This window comes from Etheostoma spectabile, chromosome 6, assembly GCF_008692095.1.
Source record: "Etheostoma spectabile isolate EspeVRDwgs_2016 chromosome 6, UIUC_Espe_1.0, whole genome shotgun sequence".
NCBI classification, from domain to species: Eukaryota; Metazoa; Chordata; class Actinopteri; order Perciformes; family Percidae; genus Etheostoma; species Etheostoma spectabile.
In genome coordinates, this window is record NC_045738.1 from 19,398,863 (window position 1) to 19,425,929 (window position 27,067).

Sequence of the window (27,067 nt, forward strand, 5' to 3'; positions counted from 1 at the left end):
TTCCCTTGGCCTTTGAAATTAAAATAACACCCCATCATCACCATACATAGATGTAGACATGGGGAACTTTCCACAAGATCATCTCTCTATGCAAATCAAACCAGCTATTAAGCTAACTGAAATAAAACCATGCCAATCTCTAGCATTAATTGAACATCAGCACATCCTGTCTGGTGCCCAAAGAGGAGGATCCTGGTGGAGTCAGTGCCTCAGGGAACACTGCCTTCCTGCCCTCATCCCTCATCAAATCCTCCTGGATGACAGAAGCCATTACAAGAGAAGAAGAGAACAAGAAGGAACAGGAGTTGACAGGAGAAAGGAAAGAGAGGACGGGTGCTACAAGGGTGACAAAGTGATAAACCGATGGTCGAGGAAAAAGATAAAAGGCTTTGTATATTAAAGCCTGTTTCGGGATGTCATCAGTCTGAATTGTGGTTGTGTTTACAGCCACTATGTGCACAAAGAGTTTGTCATCCAGAAGAACATGTTTTGAGGATTCTTTACTAATAGCACGAGACTTTAGGCATGTCATATTTTCTCAACCTGGTTGCAAGGAGCGGGTATATCATTTTCTTTTGTTAGTTTGAGGGTTGTTTTTTCCTTAAATTGTCTGACAACAACATGTACAGCTGCATCGATCTAATTTACTTTCTGTTGCTTTGTTTCTGTTCCTCATTTTCAATCCCACCTACTACAGCCCTATCCATTTTTAGCAAAATTGCACAAACTGTTAAAAGTAATCATAATGAACTGCTACTGAATGAACTGTTTGAGTATGTGTTAACATTAAAAGATGTGATATCTACTGCTGGTAAACAATCTCCCAAGCTCTAGCCAGCTGAGCGCCAAGTGCTATTGAGAACACTGTGTATATTTTATGATTCATACTTATTTCTTTTCCAACGGTTTAGGTTGATAAGACTTAATACTTAAGACACGTGAGATACTATGTGTGTGCTGGTTGGACGGTCCTCAATGTGACAGTCTCACTACGTTGTGTATGTGGATCTGCATCTGCACAAGTTACCAGCTAACATTAGCCGTGGCTAGCTAGCTTGGTTGTTTTTTCAAACCGATCATAGTTGTAGTCTTGCAGTGTGTGACCCTGCCAGATCTCCTGTCTTTACATTATGTACAAATGTGAGGTGAATGTCTTGAGATGTGAGTTGGTGTCAGACTGTAATCTTTTCAAAGTCGATTCAGAGTCTTCTAGTGGATGGTAGGCATTAGATGAGAAGAAGAAGAGTCACGTCGTCATCATAGCGGAGACAACAGGAAGTTACTGCAGCCGGAATAGTTCGATAACCCCCCATAAAACCTAAACTTTGTGATTATACACTTTGATTTGTACGAATTAAACAAATGTGTTAACTATTGAACTAGGATTGTGTTACCTCTGAATAGTGCCAGGCTGTTTCCAGTCTCTACGCTAAGCTAAGCTAACTGCCACTCCTGGCTGTGGCTTCATATTTAATATTTAATATTTAATAGACAGATATAAGAGTGGTGTCATGCTAACTTTCAGCAAAAAAAAAGAAAAGAAAAAAAAAGCTGTTGAACTTTTCTTTGGCCTGTGTCACAGTTAGAAATAGGCCTGACTGGTGCTTTTCTTTTGTTGTGCGGCCTATTTTTCCAGTGAGACTTATTTGTGTGTTGAAACAAAGAACAAAATGTTTCAGCAATACTGAACTCGGTATTGGAGCCACCAGTGTCCTTCGATAGCTCTAACTAAATTATTTGTCCCACCTAATACAATTTTTCTGCGCTTTCATTTGATTAGCAGCAACTGGCGCGTAATCCCTCTTCATTCCATGCAGCCGCTGATTATTCCTCTGTTTCTGTCTGTGTGGAATGTATCTAAAAGGTCACCGTGCCTTTGTGAAAAATAGAGCGAAGCTTCAAAGGCGGATTTCATGTTTGTACACTGATTGTTATCACATACATGTATCTGATTGTAGTGTGTCTGTGTGTGTGTGTGTGTGTGTGTGGGTGTGGGTGTGTTAAATTGCCTTTGTTTGCACCTGTGCATGTGCTGCGTCAGTGTTTGTGCTGCAGTAATCTCATTTAGCAGGGTCACTGCCGCTGTGTGGGCCTGTGTGTGTGTGTGTGTGTGTGTGTCTCAGTGTTTGTGCGTTATCTGTGTGCCGAGGTAAAAATAGCCCGACTTGCTTTGGATCACAGTCACATCAGTGAATGGACAAGCCTTCATGTTATTTACCTGCCTTTTTCTTCCCATCATCACAGCTTATCGATCAATATTTGTCATGCATGGCATTTTCCATCCTCCGTCAACATCTTCAAGCCATCTGAGATAATTCCACCAGGGACACATCCACTAGGAAAAGGATTATATGTCCAAACGGCAGGTGACATTGGGAGAGTAAATTTGTACTTGGAATCACCCCCCCCCACAACCCCACCCCTACCCCTCTCCTCCCCCTCCTCTGCAACTCAGGCAATATGTTTGCCTCGAGGCTGACTTCTTAATATCTGCAGCAACAGTCAAATGTGGTTATAAAAATATGAGCGATGATTTTATGACATTATTCAAAAGTTATGTGTGGAGCGGTATTAACATTCCGGTGGCGGTGTGTGTGCTCTCTCAGAGCCGAGGCCACAGTCTTCAACTGTGGCAGCCATCTGAGAGGCGGAGAGAGGAATGAAGTCAGAGACTTCATTTGGCAAAAGCAGCAAACGCAGATGAACAGGGAGGAAAAGTATGAGTGAGGATTGTTTAAATACTGTGCTCGGGGAAAGTCATTTAAGTTTTGTTCTCTGCCATGATTTCATTCCAGTGTATTTCTCTATGGGCGTAGCATGCAGGCAAAATAATTGGTTCATAAACCTTTACACAGTGCAGCTTTTGGGCTGCATTTCAGAATTATTCATTTCCAATTATTTAATCTAAATGGGTGCATGGTGTGACTGAAGTACTAATTATATATATGAAGTGTGATGCAGAGGCCTAGATCTGCAACACACACACACACACACACACACACACACACACACACACACACACACACACACACACACACACACACACACACACACACACACACACACACGACTTATTCAGAAACTCTGATCAAGGCTGGGATGAACATGAAACTCTTCTGGTTAAATCGTACAGTATAAAAACTGAGCAACTGTGTTAAGAATGTATGTTTTAAAAACAATTAAAAAGTCAAAGTTAAAATGTCAAAAGGTACTGCTTCTGTTGTGTCTGTTTGTGTATATGTGTATATGTGTTTGTGTTGTGTGTGTGTGTGTGTGTGTGTGTGTGTGTCAAACTAAAGCTAAAGAATAGTGTTTGCAGAGACCTGAAAAAATATTCAGCAGCATTCAGTTTACTTTCAGATTCTGGTTGAATTAGAAAAGAATTGAGCCACGATGGCACTGTGTTTTGTTCCCAGTTACAATTTCCTATTGTTCTACAGCTCCACCTCTTTGGGACTGGCTTCTTCTCAGTGGCCAAGGCTCATGGGTATCGTAGTGTTTAGCCAAACTAACAAAAAAGGAAATAATAATGGAAATAATTGGAACTGATGGGCATAAAACGATCCAGAAGACACCATGTTGTTCCAATGGTCCATGTTAAAGAAAATTGAGGATGTCATTCAAAGAACTTTCAAAGAGGATTTTAACAGGGAAAAATAATAAGATGCAATGTGGAAGTAACTGCAAAGTTTCAACAGCATTTCAGTGACTAATCATGTACTTTTAATGTAGCAAATTCTGTAGAAACAAACTTTGAAAACTTACATTTCCATAAAGTTTTACTTGTAGGCGCCTAGACGTATTATGTGCAGATTACCAAATCACTGGAAGTTCCACCCTTAAGTGTACAGTAGTGTAGTTTCTGTTGCCCCTGTTGGCTTCTGTGATCGGCCACCACCCACCTCCCCTCCTCCACGCAGTTGCTACTAGCTGAGGAGGACACTGAGAATCAAAAAACATGATGGACTCTTCAGATTTTCTGCGTGCGGACGTTGCCGGACAACACCAGTTTCTGAACATAGCCATACTGAGAAATACAGAGAGAGTTGTCTGGAGCTGAAAGTCTTAATTAGCTTTGTAGCAACTCATTTGGCAATGGCTTATATATAATATAACATACGTTTGTTAATATAAAAAAAAAGGTTACGCACTAAAGCTTTAAGATAATTTGGCTAGTTTCAAAAGCATGACTATATTAGTTGGGAACTTAATGCTTTTAACTTTCAGTGGTCTCATGATAGGTGTCTGTAAGCAACAAAAGTCCCGCTGGCAGTCCCATATGTTATCTCAAAGACAGTGGTTAACAAAATGTAGCTATAAGGTATTTAAAATGTGTTCCGAAGCAACAACAAAAATGTGATTTTCCTGCAACTTTTAGCATCAATGTCTGATAACGTCTTGCTGTATTCTAAGAGTTGTGTGTGTGTGCTATTGGGCAATTTAGTATCCTTCGTTGATAACATCTGAAAAAGAAAACAACAACTTTTTTCAGCCAAGTCATACCATGTGTCTGCAGCTTCCATTACCTCTAATACTTCTGTTATCAAAGCTTTACCAGTGGGTTATTAACCCCTGCAACCTGTCCAGCGAAAAACATCAAAAATCCCTCCCTCAACCATTCGTATTTCACCATCACACACACATTGCATTTGTCTAAAAAAAAAAACACACAAAAACAATTTCCGCCTTAATCTTCCTCCTGGGTAAGGCTTCATAAAAGTCAACAACAACACCAACCAAATCCTTAATGATGAGTAATTGCATCAAAAACTCATACCGGTTTCCACCCAAATGAGTCAACAAAGCAAATCTCCCAAATAACAAATGGCGACATGCCAGTAATTGTTAAGCTATTATAAGCGGATGGGCTAATTACTGTACATCTGCAGAGAGCAGGGGAGGCTGGTGTTACTGCTGCAGATTTCCCACTGCTGTCAGTCTAGCTAATGGGGACCTGCACCACAGGCTCCAAACGGTGGTGCTCATTTAACCTTCTGATTAAGTGCTGCTTGACCTGCACTTGGAAAAAGTATGACAGGAAACATAACTTTTTGTCATTCTCGTGTTGTTGTGCTCCTCAGTTTGAATTCTGGCAGCGTGAAATAACTGTGTAATAAAAGTCTCATGCAGTGCAGTAAGTGAGAAGCTCATCAGTAATCTATATAGCCGTCAAATGACATACATTTACACTGCAAACATTCAGCTAATGATTTTACTCAGTGTATGCAAAATAATTAAGCAGGAAGGATGATCCCCTAACAGCATCTGCTGTGGCATCAGAAAACAACTTATTTGAATCTGTTGACGGCGATGTTCTGTTTTGTCTAGCTGTTTAGTTGGCTTATTTTCTGTCTGCTCTGAACTTTTTTGCCTTTTTATTACCATAAAGTTAGAGCAATGTTAGTCTCGCTTTGCCAGATCCTGGAGGAGCAGTTTGCGATAGGAGAACATTACTATAACATTGCTATAATGTTAAGTATATTCCTCATAAATCCTCCCAGAGTTTAGAACGCCAACCCAAAGAAAGAGGAGGGACATCCGGCCAAAAAGAGGGACGTCCGGCGGAATTTCCGGCGGCACCCGACCAATCCCGGAAGTGGAATGCCGTGCATTTAGACTAGAGCAATGCCGACTACACAGACAGGCAATCGCAGAATGCAAAAAAAAAATATGTAATGGCTTTTGCTGAAAAAAATGCAAAACCATAAAGACAGCAGAATCTAAAATTTGATACAATGAAAGTTTTAAGGATTATTACTAAATCACCACAATACTAAACTGCAAGGTGGCTGAGACATAATATACGAGAGCTCAGCAACCAGCTGGAGGAAATACACCGGCTGCTGACACATCTGGATTTTTCTTTGCTCACAATAATCGTGTTTCTGTTGAGGGACTTTAAAAAATAAAAAAAATAAATAAATAAATAGAGACTTACTGACAAAAGTGCAGAGCAGTGACGGTCAGAAATGAACAGCAGAAACCAGGGGTACAGTTTCAGAATCTGGGCATGTACAATTAAGATCCAAGGGAGATACATAATTTATGATTTTTGTTGTTGTTGAGGAAAACACAATAGAGATTTAAAATCATTGCTCATGCATTGTATTACACCTGTGGTGAGATTCAATGTCTATAAATGTAGAAAAGCACATCTTCCTCATCATTCCCACTCTCACATCTCAATTATATATTTTATTATTTATTCATCATTCTCATTTCCTATTTTTCAGAACTGTTCATATGTTCATACTGTTCATATTGTAATATAATAACATAATACTATTTTATCCCAGTACCCTTGCACTACGCACATTTAAATAATTGAATTGATCTCTTCATTGCACTCATGCCTCTATATTGTTTCCGTTTAGAGTATGTATGTATTGTGTATATATTAGTGTGTATATTTCTGTTTTGGTTGATATGTATGTGTAAGCACATTGTGAGTAACAATGCTCCAAAGACAAATTCCTCGTATGTGTCCTCATACCTGGCGAATAAAGCTGATTCTGATTCTGATTCTTAGTAAACAGGAAGACTATACAGCTTATACTACAATACTATACTATACCATGAGACCATGTATAAGATTATTAACTTAACATTAACTAAGGATTCTAACTTTGACTAAAGCTCTGTGTCTGCCGTAATCTTCTCTGCTAAAGTGCTCTTGACCATACAGAGAATTTCCCAGGACGTGTTTTTCAGTAGCCGGTTAGGCCTTGATCAAATAGTTTCTGAACTGGTTCTTACCTGTTCTTCGGTAACTCTGGACCAACTCTTTTTCTCCTTTGTTTTCTTTTTCGCTTCCCCCCTCTGCTTCCTTGTCTCGAGGTCATTGCTGCACAGCGATCACAACTCCATGGTCAGTGCATGTGACGGGTCATCAAGCTGGGGGGGATGTCAGATGTTTTTTCTGCTCAAGCACAAACCCTTTTTAACTTGAGGATCAAGGCCTAACCTGCTGCTGAAAAACATGTCCGGGGACATTCTCTGGAAATAGCACTTTAGCAGAGTAGAACACGGCAGACACAGAGCTGTAGTCCAAGTTAAAATCCTTAGTTAATGGTCTCTCTGACAATGAGCATATCCATGCTGTCTATTGGTCATTGGACATGGTCTCATGATATAGTATAGCATAGTGTAGTATATGCTGTTTAGTCTTCCTGTTCACTGTAATGTGCTTTTCTACATATATACAAGAAATATCAGTGTAAATCAGTGCATTAGCAAGCAAAATAACGCATACATGTAAATGCTTTCTGTGGGAAAAACTGCTTTTTTCTTCGCTATTTTATTTAACCATTGTCACAGATTTCCAGTACTTGGATTGTGGTTGTACCTGGAGCATGGCAGAGGCTTCTGCCATGATTCTGCCAACGCCCTCAGCCACTACTACTATTATTTGACTATTAATAGTCACAGTTGCCGCTGTTTATCATGTAATTTTATTACACCCCCAACCGGCCCCGTCAGACACCACCTACCGTGGGTCTGTCTGAGGTTTCTTCCTAAAAGGGAGTTTTTCCTCGCCACTGTGTGAATTACTAGAAATGTTGGGTCCTTGTATAGAGTGTGGTCTAGACCTACTCGGTAAATCTGTAAAGTGTCTTGTCTTGTTATGAATTGACTCTATAAATAAAATGTAATTGAATTTCATTAGGGTTGGATTAATTATATAATTGATATAATTATTATGAGTCATATTTTTATATTTATTCTAGTTATGTGTTATTAGTGTTATGTCTCTTAAATATATATAGTGTGGTCCAGACCTACTGTATTCTACTGAAATACATACTGAATTTGGTTATGATTTGAAACAATAAATAAAATCCACTTAAAGATCTGGATGCTCAAACAATGTATTGTTAAAATAATATTTGATTTAGGTTTCAATTGATCAGAAGCACCATTGTTTGATTTGGAAAATGTAGTGTGAGTGGCAGTTAGGCACTATGGGCCCTATTTTAACAATCTAAACGCACGGCGTAAGTGCGTTTAGGGTGTGTCCAAATCTACTTTTGCTAGTTTGACACAGAAAAAAAGGGTTTGTACACCAGGAGCATGGTTCAAAAGGGTTGTACTTAGTATCTTCATTAATTCATAGGTTTGTTTTGGGTGGTTGAGTGTCATCTCCCGTTCCCTTTAAAAGCCAGGCGTGTTTGTGCCTTGGTGCATTGCTATTATGATGGTGGATTTGCACCGTAAACCATTACCGCACACGTTAGTGATGTATGCAACGGACAATTTACTTTTAACACCTTAATGTTAAAATGCAAGTATTATCCACAGTGGCTATGACTACAGATGTGATGAATGGAAAAGCCAACATGCAACGTCTTAGTAAGGTCGAAAATGGCTATTTTCCTGTATACAGTAGTAAAAATATGGTGAAAATGATTGTAAATAATACATTTCTTTGTTAAAACAGCACTGAATTGAAATGTTATATGTCATTTAGGGACATAAGTGGTTTGAAGGCACTGCTGCTGTTGAACTGAAAGACCTCCAATATGGCTGCCAGAGAGTGCATTACATAACCTGAAAGCCCTCTGTGATGTATGAAATTACTACCATGTGATAATGAACAAATCTATCATTTATTCCGCTAAATGTCATGACATATTCTCATGTAGGTACAGGAACCGGCAAAGAGTTAGACGGGACATTACATAAAGCAACTAGTGTACTTTTCAGTGACAAAAGAACAATAAAGTCTCCAACATAAGTGTACAAGAAAACCACTGAAGGGTAGTTACAGTCCAGAACCTTGATGCACTACAGAAAGGAGCTACTTCATTGGCTCATTAGTTCAGTGTGAATGGATAAAAGCACCACGCCACTTTAAGATGCTGTAAAGTGAAGCACTTTGTAGAAAAAAAAAAAAATCAGACTTCAGACGGAAAGAAAATACAATGTGAATGAGTCAACATGGCCGTGTTTGTGGCAATCAATTCTCTCAACTCCTTCTCGTCACAAAATCAATTTGTCCTTCACGTCTTCAGCAGAGATCTGACAGTACAGATTAACAGTCAGCACTTTGCAAGGCTCATCTACACATCTAACAAACAGAAAGAGTACAACATCAAGTCACATTAGGCTGCGTGTGATTCAGCCTTTAAAAGTACAATGCATCAGCTGGTAAACCTCCTAGTATCAGGCAAATGCCCGGGCTGATTGAATGATTGAATGCCGATTAAAGCACTTTTATTGGTCTGTAAAAAGAAAATGTTAGCTCTGCACTTTGCTGTGACTGTGTCATTGTGAAAAGGTCCCGCTGTGACACATGTTCAACATCGGAACTTCAGACAAAAAAAAAAAAAACTAAGCTTTTTATACATACACCATTTAATCTCCTTTAAAGTACATCCAGTCCATGAAGGATTATAACTTTCTGCAACTGAGTGTAAAAAAAGAATGCACGCTGTTATTTTAGAAAAGCACTTTCTGTAGATCACACTGAGCTAAAGGCTTGAAGGAGCCGACGCAAAAATGCACACACTTTGTATTTCCATACTTTTATTTACATATACCGACATCCACCCTCTCACAGGTTTGTGGGAGGGAGATAATGGGAGAAATACCCCACAAAGTCGGAGTGATGACACAGCCACGCATCCTCCCAACACTCTGTCTCCGCACTTCTCATTACTTCCCGACTATCAGCCTTGCAGATGGTAGGATATGCAACGAGCATCACTCACTCCAAAGGCGAACAAGTGTGCAATTCCACAGTGCCTCTCAGATGGTTCGCCTCCAAGTGTTCTTTGAAAGTCTTCGATTTCCGTAGTCACTTTTCATTCAGCTATCGGACGGCTCGCCACGAGGTGCTGCCTTTGAAAAAGCACACAGATCTCCTCTCTTTCTGGCGTATTTTTATCACAAAAGTCTGGGCCAACACTGCAACAAGACGGAGTATCCTCTTTGTCTGAAAAAGTTTAGTTCAGGGGAAGCAGAGCCTCCAAAGACGAATGATATCGCACTGCGTGTATACAAGGGTGTATCTACAGGGAATACAGGGAATAAAGCCCACAGGTCCTGCAGATCACATCAACGTCTGAGCTACCAACTACTCCTAGGTCCCATATACACTTCACATCATTTCAGGAAGACCTAGATGAAGAGAGTTGACCTGGAACGTAAGGACGATTATCATGCTCTCACTAGTAAACCAAATCTTTTTGTGGCTGTTTATAGTCCTACTGAAATGAAACGATGGGACTTACCAAGCCTCGAGTGAAAGGGAAGGGACTGTTCAGACAGAAGGCAGAAAGATGCTCATTAAATTCCAAGCAGAATTGGGAGAAACAATCTGGGAGTCTGAATAACAGATAGGAGATAGCCGGTGTGTATCTGCCCGGTCACTGGGCCTCGACATCTGAACAGCTGTTGGCTCTGGCACACAATACCAATCGATTAGTCGGCCCAGACACAAAGTGCCGCGGCTGGCAAAGGTCGCTGTACGTGTTCACTCTCTTCCCCTGCCTTGAAAATTGGATTTGCATTTTGGGAAGACAAGGGTTTCCTGTGTGTGTGTGTGTGTGATGCATTAGATCAGACTGCTAGCTCCGTTGCCTGAGTAACCGCCCTGTTGCACAGCAGCGTCTCAGAGGAATGTTATAGGACGACACTGTATGCCTCTTTTCTTTGCATTCACTCTTCATCCAACTGTAAAAACACTTTAATGTCATTCCATTAAAGTGAACTAAACCAAGAGACTGTCACACAGACTCGCATTATCTGTATGATAATTTAAAACTGGTGGAGCAATGCAATGTGGCGGTTTGAAATCACAGAGGCTTCGCTGGAATACAGAATTGAGGATTAATTTTCTGAAGACAATGTTGTTTTTTTTCTTTAGGTAAATCAGTTTCTCTCTTCTCCGCGCCCTCCTAGCAGAGAAAGTAAGATGAAGTGATGCAATAAAAAGTCAGGGGAAAAGCTCCACACTCATCAAGAAATCTCATCAGAAGCATGGAATGAGATTACATCTGAGATAAGATCTATGCAATCATACAGATGGAAATGCTGTATTTTTTAGGCTGTTGACCAAATCCCTATGTGTGACTTAGTGGTTGCTTACTGAACATAATCCATGATTATTGCGCACCTGGGAGGGGATGTTTTATATATTTCTGTGGATTTAAAATGGGAAATCAAGGCAATATAAAATATAACAGCTGAGGAGCATTTCCTGAGTACATGGGCTGTTAAAGGTCACAAGGGAAGAAGAAGAATGAAGTTGACAATAACGTCTGAAGGTGAGAGGAGCTCAGAGATAAAATGAATAAGTAACGTCTTTCTTTAAATGGCAATTTAGATTTCTGGCCGATCAATGGCTGAGACATGGAGCAGCCAGACGAACAATAAACAGAGTAGTCATGTTATGGAGGATGTAGGCGACGGGACATGCACCCTTGACAGCTTCACGCTGTTAAGCTGATCGACAGTTGGTGTCGGCAACATTTCTTAAAACTTAAGGATGCACTCATTGCGTTTTAGTGAGACACATTGTTTACAATGAGACTCGACAGGGCCCCTTTTATTGCAAAAGAGAAACTATGCCAAGGTTAAAAACTGAATTGCCTTTACAGCTGCACTACTGTAGGGATTTCTGAAAGGATTTCAGTTAGTTGAAACCTTTGGAACAATGTCAATTTCAACAACAGTTGCAAATCCCAATCGTACGTCAACCGAGAAAACTCAGTGCACTGCAATGTAAGAAAAAGCTTTTAAATAGACAGAACACAAGCAAAAGAATACAGGATCCATTTGACATTTATGTTTAAAATTTATTTATAATTTTGTCATTCTGATATTTCAATACTGCAATTTCCTCATGTTGGTAATTCTGTACATATATTGCATATCTGCCTGTCCAGGGAGAGGGATCTCTCCTCATTTGCTCTACCTGAGAGTTCTTCCGCTTTTTCCCAATTCCAATTGTGAAAGCCTTTTCTCATCCGATTCAAGGGTCTAAGGACAGAGGAAGGTGCTGTATGCTGTACGGATTGTAAAGCCCCTTAAGACAAATTTGTGATTTGTGATATTGGGTTGGATAAATAATATTGACTTTTCTTAACATCTTCTCACTGTTGAAAACACGACATACAGTATGGCAGATTTAAAAATGTTTTAAAAAAGAATCACGGCACATGCAAGAAACGCATTCAAGAATTTGACCAAAAGCAAAAAAAAACAGATACCAAAGGGACAAGAGTACTTTGACTTTAGGTTTCAGAATGTTATTTTAGACACTCACACCCGACAGTAGCTCTAATAGAACTCGAGCAAACTGGGGTAACCCAGCGTCTCATTAAGTCAAAGGTCTTTGATTTACAGCCATTGTGAAACTGTAGAGCTAGAAGAAAAAGGCTTACATTGTGAAGGCTCTTGACTCGCCTCTTGGGTTCATGCTTATTTTTCATGCACAAACAGACTGATAGAGGCCAAAAAGCGATAGCCATCTGGGTATTTCTATGTGTCTTCAGTACTCATTCATCTGGTCTCTTCTTCCTTTCTTAGTTGCTCCAGACAGAAAAGAGAGAAAACAGACAGAGCTATAGATAAGAGGAAAAAGAGCTAAAAAGAAATATAGAGAGCCTGAGGACGGTAGTGGCTGCTGACAGAGGAGCCCATGACAAAAGGAGACATTTTCTGATGCCAGACTCTCAAGCTTAATTCAGGGTGAAAAGTTGATTGTCTCTACAGCATGGTGAGAGAAGAAAGGAGGGGGAGATGAGGACAAATGAAAGGAACAGACTATTGACAGTGTGGCTTCTCTTTCCATTTCTGTGAGACTGCGATATTATCATGATCTGGACATGCTAGAGCTTCAACTAAATATATTGAAAATGTAATTTCCTCTGCTATATGAACGTGTGTGTCTTGGCAAAACAATCATCTTTGAACATTTCATGTCACCACCATGCCACTTAACTCTGAGATGTCACAATGGCAAAGAGATGTGGATATTTGTTTTTTCAACTTTTAAGCTTTGGCAGTTGAGGGTAATTGTAGGCAATTGTAAGAGAGCTGGAAAATTCATATCCAGGGTTAACTAACAAAACATCTAGCGTGTGAGATCTGACAGTCATTTCAGCTAAAACCACAATTCCATCAACAGCGGCTTAAAGCCCCCAGACCTAATTCCAATAAAAAAACACGGCTTTCACCGCTAATATAAGACAGGATTCTGTATTCCCCACACCCTCTACTTCAGACTGCTCCAGTATGGATAATTGCAGAAATGATTTTGAGATGATGGCGAGTATGAGAAAAAAAAAAAAAAACTCACGTTTTGAGGCCCAGTTGTGGTTGACTGGATTTGTATTCAAAAACTTTGGAAATCACTAATGATATGATGGAGCTCTAGAGTGCAGTCCGTCATGCATAGGAACGAAACCGTAGCATTAGAGGCTAATCAAGTGTCAAAGTCAAAGCTAATGTCAAAGCCAAAAGTACTGATGATTGTACAGTGCATTTTAAATTTACATAAACATGATGGTGAACTTTGATAGCTTTTACTTCACAAAACGCCTAACCCTGATATTTGTCCATGAAAGAACATTTTGCCAATAATGTAACCAGATACAAATTATAATCATGGCATTACAGCAGTTCCAAACACCTGCTGTGTGGTGGGTGGAATAACTTAACTATCTTAATTGGAGTGTAACACTCTCTTAATTGCTCTTTCCATGTGCACATACCAATATAATTAAAAACATCTGTTGAAAAGGACATAAACTCTGCACTAATACAATCACAATCACAAACTCTGTGACTAAAAGCGTCATATTAAAGGGATAGTTCCGATTTTTTGAAGTGGGGTTGAGTGAGCTACTTTTCCATAGTCAGTGTGTTAGCTACAGTAGATGGCGGTTGGCACGTCCTCAGTTTGGAGAAGCAGACTGGAGTTGCAACACGGAAGCTAAGCAATTTATGGCTGTGGACAGGGGCAGCAGTCACAAACCCTGTATTTTGAATTTTTTTGACACTTTACGTTGCCGTCAGATAACCCTTTCCAACTGGAACCTGAAACTGTCATCCATGCTAGTTCTGCTCAGAGCCAACAGACTCCTTGTACATGAAAAGTAACTTTACATCGCAGAACACGGGAGTTGCTGGTCTACCGCTAACTTGATTGATTAGTTTGTGTTATTGTGTGACCTTGGAGTTTTACATACTCGCTGAAAAAGACTGACCAGATAAAAATTATTAACCAACTAGTTAGCTCGCCAGCTAACCTGTATTTTCTGTACAATATTTATCTTGGGACAAGTAGGGAATTGGTACATCCACGACATTCCACTTACGTGATTGCTCCGGTGCTGCAAGAAGTGCTGCTCATTTTAGCCAGATGTCCATTACCTTCTGCTTTCTTTGTGTTGGAATTTTAAACTCCGGTGGATTTATGAGGACTATGGTTACCTGGTCCTCAGATCTCTGCAGGGTAAATCCAGACAGCTAGCTAGACTATCTGTCCAATCTGAGTTTTCTGTTGCACAACAGTCAAACAAACAACTTGGTGGACCAAAACATTCCTTTGCCAAGGCTATTTTACAGAGGCACCGTGGCTCCGTCCAGCGCTTAGCACCGCCAATGACGATTGTGATTGGTTCAAAGAAATGGCAATGAACCAGAACACGTTTTTCTCCCATCCCAGAATGCTGTGTGGACTAGCCAGATAATTGTATCTTGGGAGTGAAAACACTGAATTAACAAGACGTTAATGGACGTTCTGGAATGACAAGGCTGGACAATGATGTGGAGGATGAAGGATCTGCACACAACACTGTAGATAGATGTTGTTTAAAGGAGTGACATCCAACTATCTATTGGAATTCAACCTAAAGCTGTAGTAATGCCTTGACAAAAGCTATGGTGTGTCATGTGCAAGTATGTACAGTTATTCAACAACTCTTATTATAATCCTTTTTACTTTGATGTTGATGGGTGTAAATAATTATTCAGCAAATCAAAAATGCAGTCACAGCGGTAGTACCACTAATGAGATAGCTGTAATCTACATTGCCCTGATGGTAACCATAGGGAGGCAGAGTGGGGGAGGACTGGCTGTCAAAGAGGCATGCAGTGCAGTGCTTCCAATGTGCCCCCAATACAGCCGTGATGAAGTGGCTCCATCCATCTTGTTGGCTCCCAGTAAAGAACAGGCTCATTTGGCCGCTGAGCTGATGACAGATGGGAGCCGCCACAAGCTTTTCTCAGTGAAAGGGCGGGACCCCTGACTCTCAGACCTGTGGACTGAACTCTCAGTGTCGGAGGGCGCAGCGACATTGAGCCATGAGAGGGTAGAGATACACAGAGAAAATGATGTCATCCAGTATGGTCTGCTTCTCTCTGATTGTTTGGTACAATCATTTTTACTTGTTGGTGTTCTGCTGCTGATGCTCACCATCCACAGTGACAACGAGAGCTTTGGTTTCTAGATCTTGGGGGGATAAGATAGCTACAGCATCTGATCTCAAAATATCTCGGTGAAAATGCATCCTAGAAGCATTCAAGATGGTGGGAAATCTGATCAATTGGTCTTGAATGAAATTATGCATTCTTCTGACTAGAGATGCATGGAAGACAAGTACACTTTACTCTTTAGTGTTTGTGTGTGTGACTCGAGTGCCTGGGTCTGTTTTCCGACAGTTCAGTAAACTGCTGGGGCTGTGATGACAGTGGATGGTTGCTAGCTGGCTGGGGGCGGACTGTGGATGTGTCCCTGGGCCGGGGCTGTGATGATAGTGGATGGTTGCTAGCTGGCTGGGGGCGGACTGTTGATCTGTCCCTGGGCCGGGGCTGTTGTCAACTCCCATCCCGACTGAAGCCTTGCAGTGCCGGGAGACTGAAGGAGACAGACAGGGGTGTGCTAGCTGGCTAAATTATCATTAGATTAGTCGTCTATCTGTACAGTTAATGTTACTGATGAATTTGATATTGAAATCCTTCAAGAACAATAAAGGTCTCTGTTGTGTGTTGCAAAGTGGCATGTAATCAGTGACAAAACAATAACTTAAAAATACTAACAGAAAAATAATAACTCTCCTCCAACCTCCGATACAAACCGAATCTTGGGTTTGGTGTATCATTACAGCCCTACAGTTTGTGGAAATAGTCTGAAATAGTCATTGAAAAAATTGAAATGTTCTCACTAGGGCTGTCAATCGCAAGAGTGTCCTAGTTTTTCAGGTTTTTATTGCTTAAGTGGTATGTTAGACTCAAATTCACCAGTGGTAACTCAATTCCCATCGACATTACATGCAAATTCCATTAGTCTTGTGGAGAGAACCGTCTAGAAACTGAAAAATGAAAACTCAACTTGCCATTCAAAAGATTCTTTATCCATTTCTGCTCAAAGAGATTTGTTCCCGCTAGGCATCCACTCCCTATGTTTAACCGAGGATCTGTGAACTGCATGCATCGGAATTAATTATATTTGAATATAGCATATTTATAAGTTGCTAAGAGGATCTATAAATCATTAAATCTAGCAAGAAAGTTGTCAATTGGCAACGCTGTCCACAATGTTACTGCTGCAGCTTCCTGATTCCTCAAACTAAGCAAAGAAATCACATACCTGCGTGCGTGCGTAAGACGCTAGTTAAAAAATAAGTGGTATTAAAAGGAATTTACGTTAACTCTTTATTATAACAATAATTTTGACAGCCTTAGCTCTCCCTTGTTGCTTGAGAAAGGCAGAAGAGTGGGTTCAGTGATTTCAACACGTAAGATACATAATACACAAGGCGCAACAATCCCCACCCAGCCAACGCTAGTTAAACTGCCATTAATGTGAACTAAACTGGTCAAGTCATCGCTAAAGTGAGAAGGTTATTCTTCTTCTAGTGCTTTGGGCAGAATCACCAAAAAACAGTAGATGCATTACCTCCTCCCTCTCGGCCGGAGTTCGACCAACACTCATTTGCATGCATCCTGGAAAAAAAACAAGGCCGATTGCAATCTGATTTGTGATATAGCATACTGAGATGCATATATATGCGTATGTGGCTAAGTATAAATGAAAGTGCCTTAAATCTCATCTGGATTGTATCTTGATGTGAGACACTTTATTATTATAAGTTTTTATAATTCACATCATCATCATAATTAGAAGTGTGAAGGGGGTCCTGAACGATGCTATATATAAAACCATGGTTTGTTTGTTTCGTCTCGACATGAAAGGAGTGCTGCCCTGAATGTCAATGTTTGCTTTATTAAATTGGATTTCTACAGCAGCGGCCATATTTTGGCTTTACAACATTTTTATGACAACTGGATGATCATATGAGAGACAGAGTTGGAAACGGAGCTATAATTAAGTAGAAAGATTGGAACGGAGGTGTGGAGTGAAATAATTCTTGGAACAGATGTGTTTCAGCCCACAGGTGATAGACCGAGAGTGTCTGAGCTGTAATGACTGCAGCAGGAAGGTCATTCTGCTGGTTGGGAGTAATGAGGGAGAGGAGCTGAGACTAAGGGGAGTGTAGACAGAAGGTATAGAAATTTTGTGTGTGACACTTTTGGTAAGTGTGGACCTGGATCTACAAGCAGACGTTACCGACATATTTCAGTCCAAACAAAAGCGTTGGAACAACCAACGCTGCCATCCATAGAGCAGCACGCCTAGCAGAGTTAAAATGATTTTATAAATCCCCCCATAACCCTATGAGCATTATACCTTTTTATAGATGGCATTTTATTATATATCTTAACAATGTGACCCAATTGTCACAATCACAGCCAGAGCACTGCTCCAGGATGATGTTTTCCATTTAACTGATTATGGATTACACTGGGGCAAACTTAAAGTATAACATGAGGAAACTTACTATGACTATAACTATGATAGCACAATTTCAAACTGGTAATAAGCTCTGATGTTTGAAGCAAGAGTGAATCACCTGCAAGGGTGGATGCGTAGGGTTGAACCCTGTCTGGACGTACTGTATCTGTGTGTACACCTCTGTGTGGCAACAGAGGTTTCAGCTCAGCATGAATAGCTGGGACAGGAAGTGGTAGAGGAGTGTGTCATCATGGGAGAACTTGAGGATGTCGAAGAGCAGACAGACAAAAGCAATTCCACTCATCCCACGCAATTCCATTCAGCGGAGAAGTGTTCTTAAAGTACCAGTCTTCAATCAATAAAAGAGCCCTATCGGTTGACATATTGCGTTGCTTGGATGAAACCTTTTGACGCTTCATGCTACATTAAGTGACACTGGAACAGCTCTGTGTGAGTTATGTAAACTGAGCTTGTGTGTATGTGTCTGCACCCAGCTCTGTTCCCTGCAACATTGCCCTTCATGTCGCATCAAAAAAAAGTGAGCCGAGCACTAATTAAAAAAAAAGAGGATGGCTAATGGCGTCGCCTCATATCCGAGACATTCATAGCCGTCACAAACTTCATCTGCGTAATTACACCCCTCAGTTTCACAACACTGCGAGCGTGGCACTAATTGCTTCCTGTGTAATTGTTTTACCTTTCCTTGGGTGTCTTTCTTCCACCAGAAGAGATAATGAAAGGTTAGTGCTGACCATATGCACCAAGCAGACAAACCAGAATCAGAATCTACACTCCGTTGATTATACAGGTACAACTACAGTATGTGGCCATTTAACATATTGCTGAGGAGCTGGAGAAATGGCTGAGAACTACTGATGTCAAGTTGTCGGTGAATAATAGGTTTTAAATGCAGTGTGCCATGGGTGCATTACGCTGTGGATCATTTTTTACTCTAGAAATTACATTATAGCACCGTAGTCGATATGAAGGACTTGATGAATGCCATCACAGGCTCCTAATAGCCCCCCCTTCTGCTTGAACACACACACACACACACACACACACACACACACACACACACACACACACACCCCATCAATACTGTGTGTAATTTATCTTATGATGAATATTGTCATTTGCATTCATTTGTGGTTTAGGTCATCTAGTAAATATGTAAATATATTGACAGGATACAGGAGAAGTGGCTGTTAGGAACCCGGGTGAAGAGCTAGAATTAAATATGTAGCATCTTCTAAACACTGAAAATGCTAAAATTCAGGAAGTGTGCATTTAAACACATTCATACGGTGTCATAATAGGATCTGACTGCCGATTAGCAATTGTAATGAACTTAAGCGAGGTGCTTGCATCATGAGTCAGACGCTTAGAAAACCAACACATTGCCTATAAATTTATTTTATTTTAAAAGACCCCAATCTAAAAAAGGAAGTCCCGAAGATGACCAAAATCTGATCCAACCCTTGACCCCACTCTAGATCACAGACAGATTTTTTTGTCTCACACACCAGGTTCACTTTCACTGTAATCAATGCAGCCGTCTGCAGGGGCTCCATGCAGACTCCGTCTCGGCTCCGTCTCCCGGGGTAAATGCAACATGAAGTTAAGTTTAAGTTGCGCTTCAAGTCTATTTTTTAGACAATACGTGCGTAAACACGAGGTTGATGCCCATTGAAACACTCCTACTTTACTACATCATGACAATTTTCCAAATATTGAACGGTTTTATTAGGATTTTCTTCATTTTAATTATAAAACTTTTTATGCTATTTCTTACTGTTGTATTCCCACTATATCTATGTATATGTGTGTGTTTTATGCGTGTCTGTTTTTTGTCTTTGTGAAGCACTTTGGTACAAACTTGTTTGCTTTTAAAGTGCTTTATAAAATTAAATCAACTTAAACTCACTCATCATATTATCTTTATATTATAAAAGGTGTTATTGACCTTGTTCTTTGGTTTTGTTGTTGATGGCATGTTTCCTCCTTTTATGCTGATTATTTATTGATTCTGTATTGTGTAATCCTGATGTTAATGTGTAAAGCATTTTGAAAGGTTTTCCTTAAAAAATGTCTTTTGTTAAAGAAAGTCTGGCTGCTGCTCAATGCTTTGAAATGCACGGACCAGACCGAACTGGGATAGACAGCCAATCAGTGCAGACCGCAGACGACGCGCTCACGCAAATTTGTTGAAGCCATTACACTTGTTTTAAACTTTGTTTTAAACTTGTTTTAAACTTTGTTTAAAACAAGGTGCTTGCATCATGAGCATAGACCGTTAATATGAGTATATAATATAATTCATATTAACGGTCTATGATCATGAGTCAGACGCTTAGAAAACCAACACATTGCCTTTAAATTTATTTTATTTTAAAAGACCCCAATCTAAAAAAGGAATTCAGACCCAAAGATGACTAAATCTGATCCAACCCTTGACCCCAGTCTAGATCACAGACAGATTTTTTTGTACCTAAACTTTGTTTAAAACAAGTTCATTTATGTTGCTGTTGCAGTTATAAAATAAAGAAACGGATCATTGTGACACTACGAACGAATGCGCGTTGATTTACTGACCGCTCCTACAATATCATTCCTGATGAGGTCGGTGTGATGCAGCTGAAAGCACCAGAACTGCTACTAAATGGGCTATGAGGTGACAGTTTCTTTATTTAACAGTTGTGAAGTTGAACAAAAAAAGGAAATGTGTTGCTGTTTTCTCTTTTTCCTAAATTTTAGAGTTAAACTTCCATTGGTCACGGAAATGGATTAGTCTAATTTCTTTCATATTTTCATCCTCTTTCAGATTAAGAGTTTTGAAGTTAATGAGAGAATACTACTTTAAAGTTTAAAGATGTTTGTGGCTGTTTAAAGAAGTGTCAGTGTCTTGCATCCTGACACCACATCCACCATATGAAGAATAAGCCGACAGATCATTAAAAGGAGCAGGATTTAAACACTTTTGGCCAAATTCAGTTTTAGGATTAAAACTAACGAATAAAGTTAGAGTAACAGCTTCTTACTCTTCTGCAAGGATACAGCTTTTCTTCTCTTTTTTCCCCACTCGGCCTGCATGTGCGTACGTAACTAATAATCCGCTATTGAACATTACTCTCGTGTTTTGGCACGGACTGCTGTCTCAACAAAAGTTCACGCTGAGCCCAAGTGCATCATGGGGCTAATAAGTGGTTGTGACTTTGTATCTCACGCAGCTCATGAAAGTAAACTGGTACACCTGTCACAACAGCAGATGTCAGCTATATCAGTGTGTTTTAATGTCTGCAGACTGAGCTGAAGCAGCATGCTTCTTCATCCAATGAGGTGGCTGTGTCACAATTGCCTGATTTGTGGCTCACTATGCATAATATGCTTCAGACATTTCAATATACAGTATATTTTACTGTCCCTTAACCTCATATGGTGGTTTGTATATTTGAACTCAATTTTCTGAGACTAAGGACACTTATTACTAATGCTGATGCGCCTACTTGTTACCACCAGTCCTATCTTTTTAGACCTTTAGGCATTTTGGTTGACTTCTCTGCATTGTATATATTACTTTGTAATTTGAATTGTGTAATGTGTTTTTATTATATATTACATATTTCTTTATGTAAAGCACTTTGTGATTCTATCTGTGAAAAGCGATCTATAAATACATTTGACTTACTCACTCACTCACTTACTTACTTACAAGATGAAAAGATGACTTGATTAGGTGTCAACTATTAAATTAATCACCAACTATTTTGATATTAATCGGTTTAATTTGATATTAATTGATTTTTTTTTATGATAATAAGAGTATATCCTCTGATTCCATCTTCTTAAATGTGTATATTTTCTGGTTTCTTCACTAAGTAAACTGAATTTCTTTGAGTTGTGGACAAAACAAGACTTTTGAGGTTGTCATCTTGGGCTTTGGGAAACACTGACCGACATTATCCAACATTTAAAAAAATTATCGATTAGTCAAGAAAATAATCAACAGATTAATTGTGAAGATTGTGAAAATAATCGTTAGTTGCAGTTGTCACTTACTTGCCTACTTACGGTTAACACATGATTTGCCTAAATAACTATGAATCTGACTCAGATCACGTCCAGTTCACATGTTGCCGATGACTTTAACAGCTTTGCTTCTGAAAACATGTTAAAGTCCCACAGACTTGTAAGAGACATTAGCTCTGGACCTGAAACACATGGCATCTGTCCAGCCCTGGCTGTCATTATCAAGACTCACTGAAGTCACACTGTAGAGGTTAGATCGCATTTATGACAATGCTGCGTGTACCTGGTTGCTGGTTTAATGTAGCGCGGCGTTCTATGGCACACACCACTAAGCTCCCAATGGCCAGTCGGAGCCGGGCTTTCCTGAAGGTCGCACAATGTGAATATAAATAGTTATTCAGTCGAGACATTACAGCAACATTTTAAGAGTCCATCAAATGACAACATTTGTTTCAGGAAGTAAAGAGTGACCACACAGGTGTGTTAATAAATGAACATGATGTCTCATATCCATCTTTTCACGGGCCACTAAACTGCAATTTATATCTTGATTTACAGCGTTGTAGTAAAAATGGTGTAGGTAGGCATGCATAGGCGTCTGCCATTTTTCAGAAAGTAATTTGGGCAAACCAGAAAGAAGCAATAGTGTTGAACGCACTAAATAATGAGGCCTGCGGCAAATAATTCCTGTGTGGATAAAAAAGGAGCAGCTGGGAGCGATGAATAAAAAACAAAACAATCTATCACAAAACATGCACATCCTACAAGTTCCCAAAGGAAAAAAATTTAATTGAGTTTGGATCTTTTAGACAGATTAACCCCCCGAACAACATGCAGTACTGAGCTTTGGGCAGATTTAGCGCAAAGTGAATGCACACAGAGCATCGACTGCATTCGCCGCCACACGAATGAACTAGCCTCGCTATGGAAACCATCCTCACTGCAGTCAAGACTGGGACCATAACAATAACCACAGTGTGTCTGGTAATTGTGCTCCCAGGCTTTGTCACTGCACCAAGCCAACAATGAACTTGTCATGACAAATGCGGTCATAATGAAATAGAAAGACATCACTTAAAGAACACGTTTTCTGCAGTGGTGTATTATTTTTTTGCTCTCGTCTGGGTTATTGTGGGGTCGTTGCTGTAGTCGGGGCTCAGTGCAGCCTGGGAGAAAGCATCAATACACCAACTAGCTGAGGATTAGCCATTTTAATTACTTCCACCTCTCTGCTATCACTATCTGCTTTGAGTCTGGATGGGTCTCCTCGAGCAACATGCTATTAAAATCAACTGCAGCAATCTGCACAATGTTAGCATGATAAGCCATGCTGAGGTATTTTCTGCCCTTTGTAATCCACTTTGCGTCGAACAGATAAGGTTTATTACATCCTGCGGCAACCTTTCCATGTTTAGCAATGCCCCGACTACCTTATTCAACAAAGGTGTTGTTACAGACATGACCCAGTGAAATAAGAACAAAAGGTTTGGGGTGGAATTAGGGGTTGTGAGATTGTTGCTAATGATTTGCAGATGTCATGAGATAACCCTAAATGCCGACTTAAGTCATTATGCTTTCATCTTCTGCTGCTGTGAATGTAATCATGTGCAGAAAACACTCAGGGTTCAATAATAAGGGTTGCCCAATGGGGCAAGTTTATGTAAAACAACCCAGTTCACTGTATTATAAATGACGTGATGGTTGTCTTGGCGCCCTGTCGGTGAACACTAGGATGATTTGATTTGGCCAATCAAGAATTGAGTTGGTTCTTGATGCTTTTGATTTTTTTTAACGTTTTGTTTGCGTTTTTCCAACTCTTTTTGTTCTTTAAAGTTTGAAATTGTTTCTGATGTACTTTTTCCAATGTTTTTTTCTGCCTGAAAATAAAAAAAACTATTTGTATAGGGGCCAGTAAAAATTGACTTTGGCAAGTACAATTTTTTGAAAGTGAAAAAACACTTAAAATATGAACTTTGACCTTGCTTTTGTTTTGTCAAACTGTTACACTGGCCATAGTTTTATGAGAGTACTGTATGTTTGAGTCATGTTCATGCAACTGATAATACATGCCATGCAACTCAGCACAATCAATCCAGTTTCTTACTTACACACCAACTATCCCCCCAGCAGGGAATTGTATGAGCCAAACGGGCAAACCGTGCCTGTTGATGAACTGATATTTGTATACAAGATGACATATGTAGGAAAGCCAAATACAATCAATGGCTGTGTGAAGAGAGAAGGAATTTGCTTGATGATTTGCAGTGCACTTTCCTGACATAATTAACCGAGTATATATACTATATTCTTAGAGTAGTTTGTCTCCTGGCAAGGTTCAACACAAGAGAGAGCTCATTATTGGCTTTTCCCAGTCAGTCTCCGTGGCTTCAGTGACATCATGGAATCTATGGATCCCTTTCAGTCTCTTCCTCAGTCTTCCTCACTGAGAGCGAATCAGACCAAAATAGTAAGAAGGGATAAAGGAGAGTTGGGTAGACAACAGAGGAACACGTGCAAGTCAAGAGACGCCTGATGACAACATGCTAAGGAGAAAGACGGCAGTGTTGGAAGAACGAGTTGGTCTGTGAGAGGGGAGTGTTAATGAGGATCTCAACCCTTTGGTTTCAACCCTTTGGTTGGAGTCCAGAAATTGCCTTGTTTAAACAGAAGACAGGATCAATTGGACCTCCTAATGCAGCACAACGTGATGGCCTCCTCCGGCAAGAAAAGGGTCAAGCACTCTGCTTCAGCATGCAGAACACAGCCTAATTTGCCTTAATATAGCCGTTCTGACTTCAGAGAAAAGCCTTGCATCTACTGTCGCGCATGCAGCATCAATGGATAAAAGCCAATTTGTCTTTGAGTGCTGATAGCTATTTATTTCTCTCCCATTTCCTACTTTTTTCTACCGTGAATAAATTCAAATAGATTGTTGTTATGAAGCGGGGTACCAGGCAACAGCACATGTGTATTACAGCGAGTAAAATCTCCATTGTTGCTTTGCTCTCATGCATTTCACAGAAGGGAGTCAGATGAAAATTGAAATAGGCTAAGTAGACTTTCAATCAGGAGGCTTTGTTCCTTGAAGCGTCACTAATCAATATTTTGCATATACCCAATAAATCAAGTGACTACATAGTATGAAGTTGGTCGCTCATAGTGATGAACCTGCATAAATGCTACCCCCAGTGCAGTTCAATACATATGTTCTAGCCTGTTTTAGCTCATAATTTTCTATCTATGGCATATTTTCTCTTTGGATCAATCTCCGCTGCTGTTTTCTGCAAAATTGATACTGATAAACCCGCTGTAGCTATGTGCCCAGCCCTAATAGCAGACGGGCAAAGTTTGCGCTAGATAATGAAGAAAGTGGACTATCTGTCTGAGAGTCAGGAGTTGGAGACAAAACCAAAGCTTAAAGGTGGAAAGAGACAGGACTCCAAGTGAATGACACTGAGTACATTTACATGATTCCACTATTATTCCGAACATGACAATATTCCGAATTTGATAAGGGTCATGTTGACAATATATTCTGGTTGGATATTCCAAATAAGGCATTTTTCCGAATAAGGCATTTTCCGATTAAGACATTGGGATATTCCAGTATTATTCGGGTTTTAGAGGCATTCATTGGACATGTATACAGCACATTTGGAATAATTGGGGATCAATTGGGGATTTGACAGCAGTTTACGGCCTCTTGCTCGTTTGCAGATTATGGTCAGCTTTTATGTGTTGCTATGGTTGCTGTGCACAAATCAACCAGTCAACTGTTTGCAAGGCTGCAGACCCGATAATAAGGAGAAACACAGCTACTTTTAAACATTATCAAAGACTTGGATATCAACAGGTTTTTGGATATGCGCGCACATCGCTACACTGACCTTTTCAAGAAAGAAGTTGGTTGAAGAAATGAAAGAGGGAAGCTGTGTTCAAGTCTGCCAAATCACATTTTGCACGACTACATGTTAACGAGAATATTAGTGGAATATTCACCTTCATTAGCCATGTAAACAGCTTAGTCATAATATTGTCTTTTCGGAATAAGGAAAAAAAACTGAATATTATCTACATGTAAACATAGTCACTGTTGCTTTGTGTTCTCAGGATGTGTAATAGGCAATTGCTCGCCAACATGTTAAGCGTGACAGTTCAGGATGTAAAAGGCTGTGGGTTTGCGAGCTTGTTGTGCAGTCCTTCTTGCCTGGTAAAAGACAGAATTGTTCCTCGTTACTCTCCGTTTACATCTTTAGTCGACTCTGCTGAGTGGGCGGATTTAAAGGTCTGGACCCAGTCAACAGTTCTTCTGGCAACATTTCAATTTAACAGCATGATCTGAGGATGATGTAATAAAGCAAGAACATATCCATTTTTATGTAAATGAAAAGTTAAAATCAAATTTATAATACACTGGCATGTGCAATGGTAGAAAAAAAGGTCAGTTCTACTGAGAACGGGGAGTCTGAGCAGAAGGAACAGGAATGTAAGGATGAGAGGAAACCTTTAATCTATTTTGCATGTTTTTGCAATGTTTTACATCAACTTATACGTGCATTGTTATACTCTCTTGATATTGATATAACTATAAGGATTTAACTTATACCCAGCAGATTCACATTAATCTAAATTATGGTGTTATGTTGCACTGTATTTGCATTTTACAGTTCTGTAGTGTTTTGAATAAAAGGTGTTACTTATTAGAAAGCATAAAAACTGAAAAAGGAAAAAGCTAGGATGGCTCCACCATAGGTATAAATACTGCTTGTTTGACAGGAGATTACAGAGAAGAGCCACGAAAAATTACCACGGCAACGAGCGCTTAGCTTATTAGGAGACTGAAGGTGCACAGTTCCATGTTCATGGGAAAGCAGCACAGTGTTCTCAACTCGAACATAGTTTCATGTTCATTTTCCTTATGCATGAACAACAGATGGTGTCTCATTTGTTTTCATCTCTCCCTGCTCTGCAGTTCTTTGCAAAAGTAATGTCATTAATGATCCAAACACCATCTACTGGTAATTACAGGGATCCTGTGTTCCATAAGTGATGAACTTTGCTGTAATGATAAGATACTTTAGTCCCCCAGGTATTACAGTAGTCTGGGCTCGACTATGGAAGTGCAGGAATATTACACAATGAAAAACCCATTGTTACATCATCCCCTGGCTCCACGTCCTTAATGAACATTCGGAGTCTCCTGCCAAGGGGTGAACTGAAGAAACTACCTGCCAA

The 27,067-nt window shown here is 39.9% G+C and overlaps 1 long non-coding RNA gene across 1 annotated transcript; it reads right to left on the reverse strand.

The window, feature by feature from the left end:
* Window positions 1-3,748: 3,748 nt before the first annotated feature.
* LOC116690566 (uncharacterized) lies at window positions 3,749-25,866 on the reverse strand. Its single transcript, XR_004332288.1, has 3 exons — window positions 25,786-25,866; window positions 12,905-12,910; window positions 3,749-3,760 (listed from the first exon to the last, which is right to left on the reverse strand). It is a non-coding gene; the product is annotated as an uncharacterized LOC116690566 (long non-coding RNA).
* Between the last annotated feature and the right edge of the window lie 1,201 nt (window positions 25,867-27,067).